We start from the raw sequence: 20497 nt of genomic DNA, 5'->3' as shown, positions 1-20497 counted from the left end.
CATCCTCACCAACACTTGTTACTATCTGTCTTTTTAAATTATGAATCTCCCTCCTATTTTATTTAAATCTCAAACAGATATTCTGGATCTTTGGATCTCGTACTCTAATCAGTTTCCTGATTAAAGAAGCCCACTTACAAAGGCAAACTGCTGAGCATATACGAAGGAGAGAAAAGGTCAGAGGTGTATGGATGTCTGTGGGGAGGGGGGAGGGGAGGGGGGCTGCGTAAAGCACCACCTACTTCTCTCCAGCTATAAACACAAGGGAAATCTGACACTGAGGATGCTTTGACCCGAACTAGTTCCAGGGCACAGCTAGGTCAGGACATGCAAGTGAGAGAAGATGAGCAAGGGTTGGGACATCATTTAACAATTAACTGGAGACGGGAATGTGGATCCAAAGCTAAGCACAGACTATTCTCTACTCTCTCCTACCCCCACTTGCTTTTGTTTTGTTTTGTTTTTTAACAAAGAGCATATACAGCAAATCTTGGGCATTGCTTCCACCTTTTTTTTTTTTTTTTTGAGGACCCAGGGGCTGGATTGAACCCCAGACCTCGTATGTGGGAAGCCAGCACTCAACCTCTGAACCACATCGGCTTTCTGAGTTGGTTTTTTCATTTGTTTGCTTGTTGCTTGTTTTTTATTGTTGTTGTTGTTTTTAGGAGGCACCAGAACCAAACCCGGGACCTCCGGTGTGGGAAACAGAAGTTCAACTGCTTGAGCCATCTGTTCCCCTCTCTTCCACCTTTAAAGTAGCATGATTCCATAATTTTCTTCCTTTAAGTGCATTCTAAATCAACTGTACAGTTATTCCTTTTATAAACTTAAACCTTTGTCTTAATAAGATTTTGTTTCACTCTACTACTTTTAATGTTTCTTCAGGCCTGTTGTAATATTATAACTGTCTATAACGTGTTTCCTGGAAGTCACTAAAAGGTCATGGGAAACCACCAAAGAAAAGAGGTGAAATATGGCTAAAAGGAAAGAAAATTCATTCCTTGGAAAGAAGAGGGAAATAACAAGTACATTGATTAATTATTTACCTAGTTAGAAAGTTGTGTTTTTTCATTTTTGAGAATTGTGCCATGGAATAAAATAATTTCATGAAATTGCAATGTTATTATCATATCTAAAAATATAGGAAAAGATGAATTAGAGAGATAGAGGATTCAGAATAAGGAAGAAAAATTCCAAAAAAATACCAACCAACCAAATTAGAAGATATTAAACGGTGTTTACATATGCTTTTCCTTATTTAACAAGAAAGGAAAGTGTATGTATTATTTGACTAATAAAGCATTTCCTGGGCCCTAGTCACTAGCACAGTTTTTCAGTTCAACAGATATTTGTTGGGCATCTGCTACGAGCCAGAAAGTGTTAGCCTCTCTGCATGCCAAAATTCATAAGACAGAGTCTCTGTCAGCAAAGGGCAACAGAGGGCTTGTTCCCTGCCATGCAGATGCAAACATGTTACCAGGCTGCAATGCCTTGGAACCATCCCACAGCTATGATAGGAAAGAAGAAGAAGAGAAATAGCAAAGAGGATTAATTTGAGGTTACCTAGGGTGGGAGTGGGGTGTGTGACAGGTAACTCAACCTTAAAAGTAATAAGCAGGCTTTCACTAAGGAGAGAGGCAAAAGACATTTGTGAGATCACTATAGCATAAGAGCAAATATTTTGAAATTTGTAAGGTTGAACCTGATGAAATTGCCAATAGTCTACCACTTATGGCCTACAAAAATGCACAAACATATGGTTCAACCCAATACAAAATAATTTGTGTAGATATATAGGGTGAATGTTTGGGAATTTTAGGAAAATTAGCTAGAAAAGCAGTTGGGGTCAGAGAAAGAAGAACCTTGAAGTTTCAACTTTATCCTATAGGCGATTGAGAAGGTAATTTACAAAAGAATTTTGACTTATGGCCAGTAATGTCCTTTTAAATGTTTAAAGAATTTCAAATTAAAAAAACAACTACACATCATTTTCAGTATCACAAAGAAAAAGTTTAAAGGGCAATAGACAGTGTTAATAAAAAGTCAAAGAAAAAGAATGGTCCCATACACTACTAGATATTTAAACTGAAATCATCTTTCACCTTTGACCTAGCATTTCACTTCTAGGACTTTATCCCAAGGAAATAGTGATGAATATTACAAAAAAAAAAAAAAAAAGTTTCAGCACCAGGATATTCTTAATGTTCAGCCATAGGGAATTGGGTAAATAAGTCAAGAATCTTCCTTATAATGGAAGAGCTACTTTAAATGATACTTAGATGAACATCAGATAACATGGAAAATGCTCATGAAATTTTGTTATAAGACAAATTAGGTTAAAAGACATTACGTGTATCAGCCGGGGCTCTTATGGAGGCAGAATAGAATTAAGAACTGTGTGGTTAAGAACTGTGCCAGCTGCCTAGGTGTCAATCTCTGAGCCACCTTTTACTGATACATGACCTTAGGCAACAACTTAACCTCTTAGTAACTCAATTTCATCATCTGTAAAATGGGGATAACACTAGTATGTACCTTGTAGGATTGTTGTAAAGATTAAATGAGTTAATATACATAAAGCACATAGAAATGTACCTGGCACATAGCAAGCACTAAGAGTTAGTTATTGTTAGTATCAGTATTCACTGCCTGCAAATTAAATTTAAGCTGCGAAGGTGAGAAGGAGAACCAGCCAGGCAAGAAGCACACCCAGAGCATTTCACAGAACTGGTCCCATGAAGTCACCACTGCAGCTGCCAAGCACTGACCCCACGGCTTGCATTGCCAAGACCTGGGAGGCTGGACACTGCACAGTGACATTGCACAGCTGTCTCTGCTGCTACTGGAAACCGGATGCAGCTGCCCTCACTGCTGCATCCTGGCCAGAACAGAGTCTGCGTCACCCCTGTTACTTTGAGTCACCAGCTCCTGAATCAAAGTCTAGAGAGGATGCATCTGCTTGGCTGCACTGAATTCCCTAGCCCTCAGTCCCCAGCCATAAGGGAATTTGAGAAAGGAGCATCAGGGATTTTTATCATATAGAGAAGAAGGCAGATTTTACTTTTTAAGGTGGGGGATTCAACAAATTCGGGGAGCAGATTTATACACTGGGCAGCAAAAGAGAAGTCCCTTTATATATATTCAGGTATGATCTGAACATATATTTATATGCACAGAAGGAAAGAAATAAAATGATAACATCATCATCAAAGCGTTAATGACTAATTCTGAATTATCCATTATGGATGATTTCAATTTTTTAAAAGCTTTTTTTCTATCCATGTAATTATTCAAATCTTTTGTGTCACGGAAAAGAACTCAAGACTGTGGCAATATCACAGAGAATTGTGGCAGCCATATTGGCCGTGGAAGGTGAAGTTCACGTGGCCATTGTCAGCCTAGGGCAGGCCCTCGTTACTCAACATATTGTCCATGGACCAGCAACATCAGCTTGATCCAGCAACATCAGCTTGACCCAGAAGCTTATTAGAAATGCATTATTTCAGGCCTCACCTGAGACCTAATGAAAGCAAAGAAGGGGATGAATCAAGGATATTATACAAGTATTAGCAACAAGGCCTGACAACTGACTGAATGTGAAGCAAGTCATGAAAGATCGCAAGCCTTGGAAACATTTCAAAATGTGAGAGAAGGAAGGGTTATTAAAAGAAATGAGTTACTGGGACAGGAGCCAGTTTTAAAGGTAAAAAGATAAATTTGGTTTCAGACATAGGTTTGGGATCTTGAAAGAGGGGAAGATGGGTTATGCCCAGTCTGGCACTGGAAATGTAGCATCAAGAACCAAGTAGAAAAGTCAAGGCTGAGCTTATAAAGTTGAGACTAACCTAAGAAGAGGAGATAATGGACACCATAAAGTAGATAAGATTGCTAATGGACAGCATGCAAAGTAAGAGAAGAAATACAGGCAAAATCCTGTTATAATACCTATATTTTTAAGATTGAGGAGAAAGAGGAAGAAGAAAATGGGTGTCCAAAACTAAGACCATCAGAAGATTATAGCATCTAAGCAAAGGACAGGTGTTTCATTATCATTCAATTCTTTCCTTCTTTCCTCTTCCAAATGAGAAGTGGTTTGCACAATTAAAATTACTTTAAAGAGGATAGAGATGAATTAACGGAGATCTTAAGTCTAGATACATAGAGTGACCAAAACATTGAGAGGGTAGGGGTGGAAGAGTAAAATGCTGATACCCTGGGTGTTACAGTCATAGGTATCATCAGATGATATCAAAAGTTTTGGGACTTTTTGGGGAGCAGGTATAGCTCAGTAGTTGAGTGCCTGCTTCCCATGTATGAGGTCCCAGGTTCAATTCCTGGTACCTCCTAAAAAAAAAGTTTTTGTAACTTTTGTAAGGTTTGATGGAAATTTTGCAAATTTTACAGTGTTACAAATCAAACAAGACCATTACTTAGGCTTGTTTGATTCATTCTTTCATTCAGCAGACATTTATTGAGTTCTTACTATGAGGCAGGTCCTATTTGGGGCATTGAGGATATAGCAGTGAATTAAACAGGCAAAATACTGCCCTTTGGGCTTACCCTCTATTCTCTGCCCTCACGGGGCTTACATTCTAGGGAGGGGACAGACAATAAACAAAAGAAATAAGTAAATATATGTTAGGTGGTGATAAGCATTATAGAAATACAGGGTATAGGAGGTGAGAATTGCAAGTAAAAGAGGTGACAGGAAGGCCTCACTGAGAATAGACCTGAAGGCAATGAGGAAGCCCCTCCTGCAGAGTTCTGAGAGAACAGCATCACAGGCAGGGCCCTGAGACCAAGTGGACCTGGGGTGTTCAAGAGGCCAGTGTGGCTAGATGGAGGCAGTGAGACCAGTGGGCAGAAAATGAGGACTGAGAAGAGAAGGGCCTTGTAAATTTTTGAGCAAATAAGTGACATGATCTGTTTTTATTTATTTGTTTGTTTGTTTATTTATTTATTTATATTGAGTACCAGGGCTGGAGATTGAACCCAGGACCTCGTGTGTGGGAAACCAGCTCCAACCCCTGAGCCACATCAGCTTCCCTAAGTTGGCTTTCCCATTTGTTTTGCTTGTTGTTTGTTTTTGTTTTTTTTTCAGGAGGCACCGGGAACTGAATCTAGGACCTCCCATGTGAGAGGCAGGCACTCAACTGCTTGAGCCACATCCACTCCCTGATTTGGATTTTAGCAGAAGCCTCAGGCCATTATTTTAAGAACACAGGAAAACCAGACAGAAGGCTATTGTAAATACTAGGCAAGAAATAATGGTGGTCTGGAGCAAGTACGTGTGAAAGTTATCACTCTTTTCAAATAGCAACAGGTTTGTTTTTCTTCTAGTACACCATACTAAAGTGGAATGGGGGAATAAGGGAGAGATTGTGTGTGCAGCTTTTCTAGTTACATGATTCTGTGAATTCTCACGTTTATTTATAGCCATACAAAATCAAATGAATAAGCAACTTAACTTCAACCATTATAATCACTTGTCTTCTAAATTATTACAGCTTTAAGAAAATTTTGAGAGGAGCAGATGTAGCTCAGTGGTTGAGCACCTGCTTCCCAAGTACTAGGTCCTGGGGTCAATTCTTAGAACCTCCTAAAAACAAAGCAAACAACAACAACAACAAAATAACTCTCTTTGGGGAGCGATGACAGCTTAGTGGTTGAGTGCGTGCTTCTCATGTACCAGGTCCTGGGTTAAATCCCTGGTACCTACTAAAATTAAAATAAAGTAAAATAAAATGTTGAAAAAATTCTAAAAACCATTACTATCATCATGTCAATAAATTTATATTTAGGCAAAGTTAACAATAAAAAACCTGACGGTTTCTTCTAAAGACATGAATAATATTTTTAAATGTAGAGTCACTAAATAATGACTAGTTTTGAAAGGTATAATTTTAAATCTTCTACTCTTTCCATGCTGTAATTAAAACAAAAATGAAAGTGAGATCTAGTGAGTACACTTATAGATCTGAGTCAAATCAGGATGTGTAATTTGCCTTTTTTTATGGATCTGAAACTAAAGCCTCCATCTATTTTGTAAAGATTACAAAGTAAATGATTATTTATTTAAAAATACACAGACATCGTCAAGTTAAACATTGCCTTAGAGAAAAGATTTGTCAACACTGTATTAATATTACCCTAGAACTATAGTGTGTTTTATTGTTTACAAAGCACTTTCACTACAATTGTCTCACTTGAGCCTCATAATAGATCCATAAATATCATGGTTCTTAATTTGTAGATAAGGTAACCCACACTCAGGGAGGTTTAGGGACTCACCCAAGGACAGACAAATAGCTAGCAAGTGGCACAGCTGGGAGCAGAATCCTCACTTCCTAGTCCTCTCTTCTTTATTCTATATCCATCTGCATTCTTTTCCAGATAGAAAATCTGAAAAGGAATGGTTTTCCTTGACTGGAATCATCCAGGTTAGCAAGACCAATGGCGGAGAACAGTACATATGGAATAACAGTCTATGGCAAGTACTGTTGCCCACATTCAGTGTTATCAAAACCAAGGAACAAGGATTTGTTCTAAGTCAAACAGAGGCTCTTTAATTATTCAGGGCCTGGTTTGCCTATTAGTTGACCCTGTCTTTTTCACTATCCTGCTTTAGGCTTGCTTGGTGTCCTGGCTTCCTTGTTAGCACCTCCATCAGAAGACAGGCAGAGCAAAGAGAAGAGCATTTGTAATTGGTTTGATCAAAGGTTAGAAGAAAATCTAAGACATTATCTTAATTAAGGCTTGTTTTAGTTTGCTAAAGGCTACCAATACAAAAATACCAGAAAAGTGTTGGATTTTATAATGGGAATTTATTAGGGTAAAATCTTACAGTTCTGAGGCTACAAAAAGGCCCAAAAAGGCAACATCAGAGATGCTATCTTACCAAAGGGCCACCTATGCTGGCAATCCTGGACTTACGCCACATGACAAGGCAAAATGGCAGCTGGACTCCGCCTTCTTCTCCAGGCTTACTTTCTCCCCGAGCTCAGCTGTGGGCCATCCTGGAATCCTCTCTCACATGGCCGGGTAAAAATGGTAGTTCTCTTTTTCTGTGTCTCCACTTATTTAAGACTCCAGTAAAAGGATTAAGAGTTGCTTAGGTTCAGCAACCTAAACGAAGGCCTTTTAACTGAGGTGATCTAATCTAAAGTGTTCTAATCAAAAGGTCCTTTAACTGAATCTAACCAAAAGGCCCCACATACAATAGGTTTCCATGCACAGGAATGGTTTATCCTAAGAACATAATTTTCTGGGGTTCCCAAAAGACTCAAACCAGGACAAGGCTTTTTGATTCTTTCTAGATTTCAGTTATTAATGTAGGCCCTTGCCATCAACCTCCTAGGTAAACCTAGAGTAAACAAGACAGTAAAATGATCTCAGATCTGGGGAAGTAAGCTCATTATGTTTTTATATATTTCCACTACTGATTTTTCTCAATGGTAAGTATGAAATGGTAAATCTTTATAAAAATATAAAATTTTTAAAACAAGTGGGGAGTCGTGTAAGGGTGCCCCATGCACAAGGAGTGTGCCCCACAAGAAGAGCTGCCCCATGTGAAAAATGCAGCCCATCCAGGAGGGGTGCCACATGCACAGAGAGCTGATGCAGCAAGATGATCCAACAGAAAGAGACACAGATTCCCCGTGCTGCCTGACGAGAACCAAGCGACACAGAAGAACACACAGTGAATGGACACAGAGAGCAGAAATGGCAAGATGGGGCGGAGGGGAAAAAGAGAGAGAAATAAATAAAATAAATCTTAAAAAAAAAACAAACAAAAAAACAGGTGGCGAGTGACTTAATGGATACAGAGTTTCTTTTGGGTGTGATGAAAATACTCCAGCACTAGGTAGTGGTGATGGTCGCCCAATATCATGAATGCACTAAATGTTGTTAATGGTAAATTTTATGTTATGTATATTTTACCACAAACACACATACTCGAAAGGGGAAATATATGGACAATGAACAAGAATAGACAATTCACAAAAGAGGAAATTCGACTGGTGGTAAATGTGAAAATGGTTCAACTTCACTAGCAATTTAAAAAGTATGAATTTAAAACAAGGAACCAATATCTTTAATATATCAAATTAACGAATATTAAAAATGAGAATTATTGGTTAGGAGTAGTGAAATACAAATTAGTACTATCTTTCATGAGAGAAACTTAACAATATTCAGGTATCAATTTTGACAAAAGAAAATCAGACTAATTTCCTACTTCTCAAAGTGGTGCTAAAAGCTAGATTTTTTTTTCTTTTCTTTTCTCTAAACAAGTTTATTCTTTCATACTTCTGGAGGCCAAAAGTTTAAAATCAGGGTGTTGAAAGAACCATGCTCCCTCTGAAGGCTCTAGGGTAGAATCCTTCCTTGCCTTTTCCAGAAAAATTTGGTTCTTTTTCCTTAAATCATAAACCCTTACAAAGAGAATGCAGACTCATGGTACACAATAGAACAAAAAGCAAGCTTTATGTTACCTCCATTCCATCCATTGGAATGGAAAAATGAGCATCCCTACCCCAGGAGAGAGTTATAATCCTCACCTCTCCAGGTAAGATGCAGGCATACAGATGGTGGAAAGAGAAGCAGTGACATCTAGATGGCTATGGATCTTCCAAGATCTCCGGGTCTCCCTCATATCCATGGGAGAAGAACAGCAGTATAACACATGGCCCTGTCCTGCATCCTATTATGCCAGGCTGTCCTGGAGAGGGAGTGAGCCAGAGGGCTCTAACAATTAAGTGGCTATCCATATGTACTAGGAGTCTTTATCAGCAATCGCCAGGCCTGCACAGGCTGGACCCCCCACGCACTTGAATTAAATCATTACAAGCCAGTCATGGCAGTAAAAGTCAAACACAACATTTAGGCCCAAATTCAAACTATCGCACTGTAACAAAGCTGCTTTTAGTTTGAAAGCCTACTAAGTTTCAGCCAATTTAAGAGATAGTCTGGTTGTGAAAAGGAGAGTGGCATTATAGTGTGAAATTGCTTGGAAGGCCTAGGTCCTACAAAAAGAGAGATCTTCCTGAGTTTTCCTAACTATACATTCATCACAATTTATAATAGGGAAAAACAGGAAACAACCTAATTGTCCAACCAAGAGAGTGTGGATGCACCCATTAACTAGTTTTTTAAAAACCGAAAATGCTCATTCTCTAATAACAAGTTAAAATACAGTATGCAAAAAAACAAAATACAGAACATAGAGGCTCCAGTCCTGGCTAAGCAGACTCCACCCTGTCTCTCCCATTGAGTGATACATAAAACCTGAACAAGTATCAGTTATTTGAGGACTCTCAATCAGCAGCAAGTTTCCCATTTTCTTTTCCCTCCAGTGCACGGGGCCTGGACTCAAGGCAGCCCAAAACCTGGAAGTCAGAAGCCAGAAATGTACAGAAGCTGCAGAGGAAGCCTACTAGTTCTGGCCCCAAAAAGGGATCCCTAATTCTTAGAAAGAAGAGGGAAAATCACCTGGTTTTCTTTCTTCCTCTCCTCCTCCCTCCTCCTCTTCTTTCTTTTCTCCCTTCTCTCTTGGACCAGCCCCCAGGCAATCCGGGGGTAGCAGTGGTGTCAGCAGGAACGGTGGTGGGGAGTCATAGGTGCCGGAGCTCTGAGGGAGGCGAAGCTTCTTCTCTGGACAAAGGAGTTGTGGTGCCTGCAGGATGAATCTTTATAAACTCTCTCTCTCTCTTCTTACTGTTTGATCCCAGAAGTAGGTGCAGTCACAAGAAGTGCTTGGCAGAAAGGAGTAGCTAAAAGTCCTGATTTTCTGACTGGAGGGTTGAAAAGGGAAGCCTAGGAAACCAAAAGTTCTAGGGAGATCTTAGGGGCAGGAATTTGGAAAAGCAATCTCCTAAAGTTGTTAATGAACTTCGGGCTGACCCACAGGCTGGCCTTGCATGAATCTGACCCTAAAAAGCACATCAAAAACGTTGAGAACTGAACTACAGGACAGACCAGTGCCCAGGTCTCAGCCGGTTCACACGCAGGGCAGATGTTAAAAGGACTGCAAACAGGGGTGGGGAGTGGGGTGTATGGAACCTCTTCTATTTTTTAATGTAACATTCTCTGTGATCTATGTATCTTTAAAAAAAGAAAAAAAGACAATTAAAAAAAAAAGAACTGCAAAGCCTTCATAAACTGAACTAGCAGTGGAACCACAACCCACAGAAGGTTGGTTGGAACTTGTGACCTGAACCTACCAAGGCAATTGCCTGCTGAAATAAAAAACACCAGTATTTTCCAAAAGATTTAAACAAGACCAGATAGTTTAGCAGTTCCTTAAAAAGTTAAGGAGAATTACAATATGATCCAGCAATTCCCCTACTAGGTATATACCCCGAAGAAGTGAAAACAACTATTTAAACAGACACTTAAACACCAGTGTTCTTAGCAGCATTGTTCTTGATAGCCAAAAGGTGGAAACAACCCAAGTGCTCAGGGACAAATGAATGGATAAACAAAATGTGGCGTGTGTGTTTGTGTGTATGTGTGTGTGTATATATATGTATATATTGGTAGGTTACTAGAGGCTGGGGGGAGCAGGAAATGGGGAGTTATTACTTAAAGAGTACAAGTTTCTGTTTGGGGTGATGAAAAAGTCTTCTATTGAATGTATTCTATTGTATGTTTATACCACATCTTATTTATCCATTCATCCACTGATGGACACTCAGGTTCCTTTCACCTTTGGGCAGTTCTGAATAATGCTACTATGATCACTAGTGTGCAAATATCTGTTCAAGTCCCTGCTTTGAATTCTTTTGGGTACATACCTAGAAGTGGGGTTGCTGGATCATATGGCAATTCTATACTTAACTTTTTAAGGAACCTTCTGTTTTTCCACAGTGGCTGCACCATTTTATATTCCTACCAACAATGTACAAGGGCCCCTGTTTCTCCACATTCTCACCAACATTTGTATCTCATTTTGGTTTTGATTTGCATTTCCCTAATGACTAATAATGGTAAATATCTTTTCATGTACTTATTCGCCATTTATATATCTTCTTCAGTGAAATATCTGTCAAGTCCTTCGCCCATTTTTTAACCCCGCCCCCTTGAGACTTTTTGCTTGCTGTCTGCTTTCTGTGTCCATTTGCTCTGCCTTCTTCTGTGTCTGTATTTATTTTTATTTATTTATTACCCCCCCCACCCCGCTCCTTATGGCTTGCTTGCTGTCTGCTCTCTGTGTCCATTCGCTGCGCATTCTTCTGCATTTTTGCTTGTCTCCCTTTTTGTTGCATCACCTTCCTGAATCAGCTCTCTGCTGTGCTTTGCCCACTGGTGGCATTCCGTGGCACTTGCAAACAGTGCCTCCCCACAACTTGCCAGCAAGCCTGCCTTCACAAGGAGGCCCTGGGATGCGAACCCTGACCTCCCATATGATAGACGGGAGCCCAACTGATTGAGCCACAGCCGCTTCCCCTTTGTCCATTTTTTAATTGGGTTGTTTTCATTGTTGAGTTGCAGGAGTTCTTTATATATTCTGCATATTAAATCCTTACCTATGTTTCCAATATTTTCTTCAATTCCAGGCTGTCTTTTCACTTTCTTGATAATGTCCTTTGATGTACCAAAGTTTTTAACTTTGATGAAATCCAATATACCTTTTTCTTTTTTTTTTAAAGATTTATTTATTTATTTCTCTCCCCTCCCCCCCCCACCTCTGTTGTCTGTTCTCTGTGTCTATTTGCTGTGTCTTCTTTGTCCACAGCATGGGAATCTGTGTTTCTTTTTGTTGTGTCATCTTGTTGTGTCAGCTCTCCGTGTGGGTGGCACCATTCCTGGGCAGGCTGCACTTTCTTTCACACTGGGCGGCTCTCCTTACAGGGCGTGCTCCTTGCGCATGGGGCTCCCCTACGTGGGGGACACCCCTGCGTGGCACGGCACTCCTTGCGTGCATCAGCACTGCGCATGGGCCAGCTGCACATGGGTCAAGGAGGCCCGGGGTTGAACTGTGGACCTCCCATGTGGTAAGATGTCCTAACCACTGGGCCAAGTCTGCCACCCCCTTTTTCTTTTGTTGTTTATGCTTTTGTCATAAATTCCAAGAATCCATTGATTAATATAAGAGCCTATAGATTTTCTCCTATATTTTCTTCTAAGAACTTTATGGTTTTAGCTCTTATATTTAGGTCATTGATCCATCTCAAAAATTAACCATTTGAGTTAATTTTTGTGTGAGGTGTAAGGTAGGGGTCCAATTTCATTCTTGTGTATATGTGAAACCCATTTTTTCCCCCAGTTTCATTTGTTAAAGAGACTATTCTTTCCCTATTGAGTAGATTTGGAACCCTGGTCAAAAATCACTTGGCCATGATATGTGGATTTATTTCTGAACTTTCAATTCTGTTCCAGTGGTCTATTTGTCTGCCCTTATGTCAGTACCACACTGTTTGGATTACTGTACCTGTTTTGATTACTGGGAGGTATGAGTCTCCGACTTTGTTCTTTGTCTTCCAGATGGTTTTGGTTATTCAGGACCCCTTGCCATTCCATATGAATTTGAGAATTGGGTTTTTCATTTCTGCAAAAAAAAGGTTTCTGGAATTTCCACTGGGATTGTGTTGGATCTGTGAATCTCTTTAGGTAGTAATGACATCTTAACAACATTAAGCCTCCTAATTCATGAACATGGTATGTCCTTCCATTTGTTTAGGTCTTCTTTAATTTCTTTCAGCCATCTTTTGTAATTTTCAGTGTATAAGACTTTTACATCCTTAGTTAAATTTATTCCTAGATATTTTATTCTTTCAGAGATGCTGTTATAAATGGGATTGGTTTTAATTTCCTTTTCAGATTGTTCATTGCTGGTGTAGAGAAAGACCACCGATTTTTGTGTCTTAGTCTTGTACTCTCCCAAGTTCATCAGTCTCTCTAGCAACTTTCTTGAAAAATGGTAGAATCTTGCCAAAAGGCCTGTCCTTACTTAATCAGCACCCCAAGGTTGTACTCCATTCATTCACAAATGGGTTTTTTTTTCAAAGATTTATTTATTTATTTCTCTCCCCTTCCCCCCCTCCCACCCCGGTTGTCTGTTCTCTGTATCTATTTGCCGCATCTTCTTTGTCCACTTCTGTTGTTGTCAGCAGCATGGGAATCTGTGTTTCTTTTTGTTGTGTTATCTTGTTGTGACAGCTCTCCGTGTGTGTGGCACCATTTCTGGGCAGGCTGCACTTTATTTCGCACTGGGCGGCTCTCCTTACAGGGGTGCACTCCTTGTGTGTGGGGCTCCCCTACGTGGGGGACACCCCTGCGTGACACAGCACTCTTTGTGCGCATCAGCACTGCGCATGGGCCAGCTCCATATGGGTCAAGGAGGCCCAAGGTTTGAACCGCGGACCTCCCATGTGGTAGACAGATGCCCTAACCACTGGGCCAAGTCCGCCGCCCCCGACAAATGTGTTTAAGCACTTTCTATGTCAGCACTTGTGCTAGGCTCGAAGGATACAAAGACATTTACAATCCTTGCCTTTTTTTTTTTTTAAAGATTTATTTATTTATTTAAATCCCCCCCCCTCCCCGGGTTGTCTCTCTGTGTCTATTGCTGCGTCTTGTTTCTTTGTCTGCTTCTGTTGTCATCAGCGGTACGGGAAGTGTGGGCAGCGCCATTCCTGGGCAGGCTGCACTCTTCTTTCACGCTGGGTGGCTCTCCTTACGGGTGCACTCCTTGCGCATGGGGCTCCCCTACGCAGAGGACACCCCTGCGTGGCGTGGCACTCCTTGCGTGCATCAGCACTGCGCATGGGCCAGCTCCACACGGGTCAAGGAGGCCCGGGGTTTGAACCGCGGACCTCCCATGTGGTAGGCGGACAGCCTAACCACTGGGCCAAGTCCGTTTCCCAATCCTTGCCTTTAAGGAACTTACAGTAGCCGATAATCAGCACTTAAGTTCTTCAGCGAGGTGCTCTAGCCCAGCCAGCCACTCTTCCTGCTTCCCACCAACTCCTTTCACCAAGATTGTGTTCTTCATCCTGGGATTTCTCCCCCACATCCCTGTTCCCTATTTTAGTACTCCCTAAAAACCATGGATCATTTTCTCCAAACACGCTTCCTAACGCAGAGCTTCCTAACGGTGGGGTACAGTGGGATGCTGCAAATGGGCTAGATGGATGCCCATGATAGGCACTCCTACAGCCCTTCATTAATCCAGGGAGTAGGGCCTGAGGCCTAGCCACCAGGAACACACAGTTCAGATATCACTAGGCCACAATAAGCTACTTTTGGTGTGCCATGCAAATGATATCATGTATTCATATGTGCCCTGATGTCAAAAATGTTGGGAAACACTGTAAACTGACTTATCAAAGTATGAGTCAAAAGGTCTGAGCAGAAGTCACAAATGAGCTGCCTGAAAACTACATCTGGCCTGAGGTCATCTTTGGTTTAGTAGATATAATGTAGGACAACTGAAAAAAAATTGTTGTGCAACATTAAAAATGTTCACATAAAAATCGAGTTATCTGGCTTCTCATGAAAATTTGATATTGAGCAGTAGTCCCATTTTCAATAATCAGCTGGCACTGAAATAGCCTATGCCCTTTCCAATTTACCTGCTTCTTTCACCTACATTAATTGCTTGCCCTCCCACCATATCATTTCAGTTTCTCCCTACTGCACTAGAGTGTAATCTGCTCTCGCATATTCTTCTCAACATACTGTGCACACAAAGACACATATACACACACCTGCTGTCTCTCTCAATAACAATCACCTCCAAAAGCAGAATTTTAAAGGTACATTTGAATTACTTTTATTCTAAACATAATACATATCCATTATTAAAAATTCAGAAAATGGAAAAATTATTAAGTTGCCAATTATTCTACCACCTAGAAATAATCACTTTTAATACTTCAGAATGTGTTTTTCCCAGCGTTTTTTCTACTGTTTCATATAAGGTTATACTGACATGTGTTATTCTGGGTGGGCTTTAATTGTTGTGTATTTTAAAGCCAATATTATTTTCCTTTATGTTTAATGACGATGGGATTTGTTTAGTTATCATGATTTCCTATAAACAAAAATTATCTTTTATTAATAACTTTTTGGCAAATATAATATTATATACATTGAACCTTATATAACATTGTAACTTACTTGGAAATTATTACATGCATCAAGCATTATATAACACTTTAATTTATTTGGAATTGGCTTAGCTTTTCAGAAGATATATTAAGTATTTTTGAGCATAGACAATAAAATCAATCATTCAGTTCTGGTAAAGAGCAGCATGCTATCACTTTTTTTAAAAGAGATTTCAGGAATTGAACCCAGGACCTTGTACATGGGAGGCAGGTGCTCCACCACTAAGCTACATCCACTCCTCAATGTTTTGTCTGTTTGTTTGTTTATTTTTAGGAGGTACCAGTGATCGAACCTAGGACCTGTTACATGGGAAGCAGGTGCTCAACCACTTGAGCTACATCCACTCCCCTGCTGTCATCTTTTGTTCTCAGAATCTCAGGTGTCTATAGTAGCCAATTTCAGATGATTATCAACTGGGAGTATCCTGTGGCTGCACTGTGTCATCTGCCCATGTGTTTGTGTTACAAAAATACTCCAGAGTAAAGGCTGGTTAGATGATGAGAACAAGGACTAAACACCTGTTCCCCCCACCCTTTCTGATACCCAGGAACTACATCATCAGCCCATAGACCTCAAGGAGGAAAGGTAAGTAAAAATTGACAAAGATTAAGTTTCTATCCCTTCTCATTCTAGATTTTCTACTGGCATTTATTTAGAAATTAAGTATATAGAACGACAGGCATATAGAAAAATAAGGTAATATTTCCTGGGTATCCAAACTTTGGACATTCATCCTTGCTTTGCCTGCTGTTTCTCCCAATAAAATTATACTGTTTCAGGATCAGCATTTTTTACTGATCTCTATTGTGAGCCTAAAAGCAGAATTTCTAAAAACTTTAGAAATAAGGTGATGATGGACAACCACCATACCAAGAAACCGAGAGGGTCTACAACTGCAAGCAAGAGATTCCCATCATCAGCCGTATGGGACTGAAGCCCCCTCTCAGTTAGAGGTGGTGTGGACATCAGCATCCCAGAGTCCTCAGGATTGGGGAATGAACTGTGGACAAGAGAGAACTTACTGGAATTCTACTACAGACTTATTGTTATTCTAGCAATGGAAGAATTTTATCATTGATGTGCAGGCAATGGCCACTGGAGGTTCTGAGGTCAGGGAGAGGGAAAAACAGGTGTAATATGGGGGCATTTTCGGGACTTGGGAATTGTCCTGAATGACACTGCAATGACAGATACAGGCCATTATATATCTTTCCATAACGTATAGACTTGTGTGGGAGAGAGTGTAAACTACAATGTAAACTATAATCCATGTTTAATGGCAATGCTTCAAATGTGTTCATCAATTGCAATGAATGTACCACACTAATGAAGGATGTTGTTAATGTGGGTAAATGTGGTTGGTGTGGGGAGTGGGGCATATGGGAATCCCCTATATTTTTTATGTGATATTTATGTAATCTACATATTTTTTAATTAAAAATTTTAAAAACCTTTAGAAATAGTTGAAGAGGTATAAACAGTAGTTATCTCTTCTGTTTCAACTGGGATTGTAAGGTTTCAGAGATTTAAGATACCAGGGATAACTGCATCATGAGAGAGGGGAAATTATAATGAAAATCAAAATTATGAATTAAAAGAAAAACGTATTCCTTTTCTTTCCAAGTACAATAAAAGAGTATCAGGAAAGCCTGTTGATATTTTTTTGTCTGTGTCCCTTCACTGTGTAATCTTCTGTATCTATTTCTCTTTTTTCTTCTCTTCTTGTCTTTCTCCTCTAGGATTCACCAGAGTTCAATCCTGGGGACTTCTGATGTGGAGAGAGGTTCCCTGTCAATTGTGCCACCTCAGTTCCTGGTCTCTGGTGTGCCTCACCTTGACTCTCCCTTTAGTCTCTCTTTTGTTGCATCATCATCTTGCTGTGTGACTCACTTGCACGGGCACTGGCTCACACATGGGCACTCGCTCACTGCACAGGCACTCAGCTTGCTGTGCGAGCATGTTTTCTTTTTCACCAGGAGGCCCCAGGGATCGAACTCCAGTCCTCCCATATGGTAGGTGGAGGCCTTATCAATTGAGCCACTTCTGCTTCCCTGTTGTTATTATTTTAATATTGGTGTTTTTGGTCAAATAGAAAATAATGTGTACTGTGAATTTTTTTTTTCTTCTTTATTTTGGGCCTTTTTTGTTGCAAGTTCTAACAATTTCAGTAGCATTAAAAACAATTTGAACCAACAACTGCCGTAATTAATCCCATTTTAACCTTGTTCATGTTGAACTTTTCTTTCCTAGACTAATCATGCTTTGATTATTTTAACGTAACTTTGTTATTTTGTAATTTAGCATACATACATTCATACTATGTGCCAGGCATTATGCTAAGTGTTGAGGCAAAAGGATGAACAAGATGGAGTCCTTTTCCGCTATGAGGTCTCTGTCAAGAGGAAGGCAGAAAATAGCACTCCAATGTAATGCATTGTGCTTTAAAGTAGAATGAGGCATGCAATGGGGTATGTGTCAGAATATGCAAAAGGAGAACACTGGCATAATGGCAAACTGGAGTAGAGAGGAAATATGCTGAAAAGATATGGTGGCTAAGTCCTAAAGAATGAGCAAGAGTTTCCCAGATGAAGGAGTAAGCAAAGTCATTCTAAGCAAGAGGAGCTGTGGGTACATTTATTAGGAATATGGTGAGAAGAAAGGTGAGTCTAGGAAACTAAAATTCATTCAGTATAAGAGTAAAGTTGAGTTTGCAGAAGGAAGTGCTGGCAGATAAGGCTGAACAGAAGGACAGAAGTCAGATCAGAACAAATATTTTAAATTACGCTGAAAGGTTTAAATTTTATTCTAAAGGCAATGGGAATTAATTGAAGGTTTTTAAACAGAAAGAGGGCCATGATCAGATTTGTATTTTAGACAGTTGGCAGAATGAACAATCAATATTGGAAACAGGGAGATCAATCAGGAAGATGGTAGGAAATGATAATGCTGTGAGCCTAGGTAGTGAGAGTGAAGACAGAGAAAAAGATGATGCAATTGAGAGATATTTAGGACATAAAGTCAGAAAGATCTGGTAACTTCTGGGATGTGAGATGTGAAGAAATTACAGGTCATAGTCAATATATATGCTTCTGAAAATGTTTGATCGCCTTTATCGGTGCAAAATTCAAATGAAAACAAATAATACTCATTCTTATTTGTGAGTCTGAAAATGTCAAGTTGAAATATTTCCACTCCCTTAATTGAAAAAGATCCTGATGGTCTTGCCTCAATATTCAGTACATCTTTTTCTGAATCATAAGACCATCATTTGCTGAAAAGTTACCTTAAAAATGGGGATGTGGTTCTTTAGAATTGCAGCAATTTCACTTATCTGTCACCACAATCTACTACACCTGTTCGTACACCCACCTCCTAACATTATTAATAGTCTTTTGCTTTCTCAATTTTCCAGTCAAACCTAATTTTTAAAAACTTGGCTGACCACCAAATTGGGTGAGTCACAATTCAAAGTCAATTCTTATCCTAAGTAGAGTTTCAGTTCTCTCTCTCTTTTTTTTAATAATAAGAACTATCCCAAAATGTGTTTGGGTATTACTTTTCACCTTCTTAAGTGGATCAGAAGAAGGCAATGTGAATTTAAATTTAGGGCTCAAATCATGTACTATGATAGGTGTGATTTGAAGGAAAATGTGCTCATTAATGTGAATTTGCATAAATTTGAATCAAATGGGAAAGGCAGTGGTCAATAGATTTTATAGAGATACATTGTAAAGCATAATACTGCATTAGTGAGGAAGTGGACTTGGCCCAGTGGTTAGGGCATCTGCCTACCACATGGGAGGGCCACGGTTCAAACCCTGGGCCTCCTTGGCCTGTGTGGAGCTGGCCCATGTGCAGTGCTGATGTGCGCAAGGAATGCCCTGCCACAGGGGGGTGTTCCCCACATAGGGGAGCCCCACACACAAGGAGTGCGCCCCATAAGGAGAGCCACCCAGCGTGAAACAAAGTGCAGCCTGCCCAAGAATGGCACCACACACACGGAGAGCTGACACAGCGAGATGATGCAACAAAAAGAAACACAGATTCCTGTGCCGCTGATAAGGATAGAAGCGATCACAGAAGAACACACAGCGAATGGACACAGAGAGCAGACAACTTGGGGGGAGGGATGGGGAGAAAAATAAATAAATAATAAATCTTTAAAAAAAGAAAATACTGCATTCGCTGGAAACTTTGTAAGTTTATTGAATAAGTTCATTATCATATGAGACATTTTAGGCATGCTGTTCATGTCCTGAATCCACAAATATTAATAAATATTTCCAGGGGGAGGTTGTGGCTCAACTGATAGAGTGTCCGCCTACCAAATGGAGGGTCCAGGGTTATATACCCAGGGTCTCCTGACCCGTGTGGTGAACTGCCCATGCACAGTGCTGCTGGGTGCAAGGAGTGCCATGCATAGGGGAGCCCCACACAGAAGGAGTGCGCCCCACAAGGAGAGCCGCCCTGCATGAAAAAAGTGCAGCCTGCCCAGGAATGGCACCGCACACACGGAGAGCTGACGCAGCAAGATGACACAACAAAAAAGCAAGCTTCCCAGTGCCACATGATAAGAATGCAAGCAGACACAGAAGAACACACAACAAATGGACTCAAAGAGTGGACAATGGGGAGGGGGGAGGAGAGAGAAATAAATAAAATAAATCTTAAAAATAAATAAATATTTCTGTATGAAGAGACTCAGAATTTCCAAGGCAGAAATGCATGATATGGTTTACACAATATGTGGGTCTCTGTAACTTGAATTTACAGAAGAAACCATGGAGATTATCTTGCTCAACCTCCTCATATTAAGGAACTAAGGACCCAAGAATTATCTGATGTAACCAATGTCACAAAAATGGTTGGTAACTGTCCTAGAATCCATACCAGTGCTCTTTCCAAGCATCCCTGCCTGTCTTTGCCATGACCTTATCACCAGTTTAGTTGAGCTAGAGAAGTTTCAACTAGAGAAGGAATCCTCTTTTGGAACTTTAATAACTATCCTCTAATTTGCAAAATATTTTGAATAAATTCTGGTTTTCCCATGTCTATTCAATATGCTTAAAGAAAAATATAGTCAAAATTAAATCTGTCTAATTTGAACTAGAAGAGATTGAAGGTTGTGTGGGTTGTATCTCCCTGAATTAATCAAATGAGTGAAATAAAACAAATTAGAAGAATTTTTTTCCTTTGGAGAAAATACAGCAATGAGACCTAAGCTGAACATATCATATTTATTCATAGAGATTAGAGATTTTATTTTAACAACTGGATATGGATGATGGTTAATCAGCATAACAGATGTCTAAACTGATTTCGTTTCCATATTACTCTACATCAGTGGAGTCTAAGGGCCTGCAGATTTCTATTTAATTTGTGA

At 40.0% G+C, this 20497-nt stretch overlaps 1 protein-coding gene across 7 annotated transcripts in view; it reads right to left on the bottom strand.

The window, feature by feature from the left end:
• GSAP (gamma-secretase activating protein) overlaps positions 1–20497 on the bottom strand; it is a 214096-nt gene that overhangs the window by 146710 nt on the left and 46889 nt on the right. Inside the window, exon 1 of one of the 7 annotated variants that reach the window (XM_071215016.1) lies at positions 9493–9648. The exons of the other annotated variants lie outside the window; for them this stretch is intronic. The gene's annotated coding sequence lies outside the window, so the exon portion shown is untranslated. Of the gene's footprint in view, positions 1–9492; positions 9649–20497 lie in introns of those variants that run through there. 7 annotated transcript variants of the gene reach the window in all.

This window comes from Dasypus novemcinctus, chromosome 5 (assembly GCF_030445035.2).
Source record: "Dasypus novemcinctus isolate mDasNov1 chromosome 5, mDasNov1.1.hap2, whole genome shotgun sequence".
Taxonomy (NCBI): domain Eukaryota; kingdom Metazoa; phylum Chordata; class Mammalia; order Cingulata; family Dasypodidae; genus Dasypus; species Dasypus novemcinctus.
This window is presented reverse-complemented; position numbering and strand designations above follow the sequence as displayed.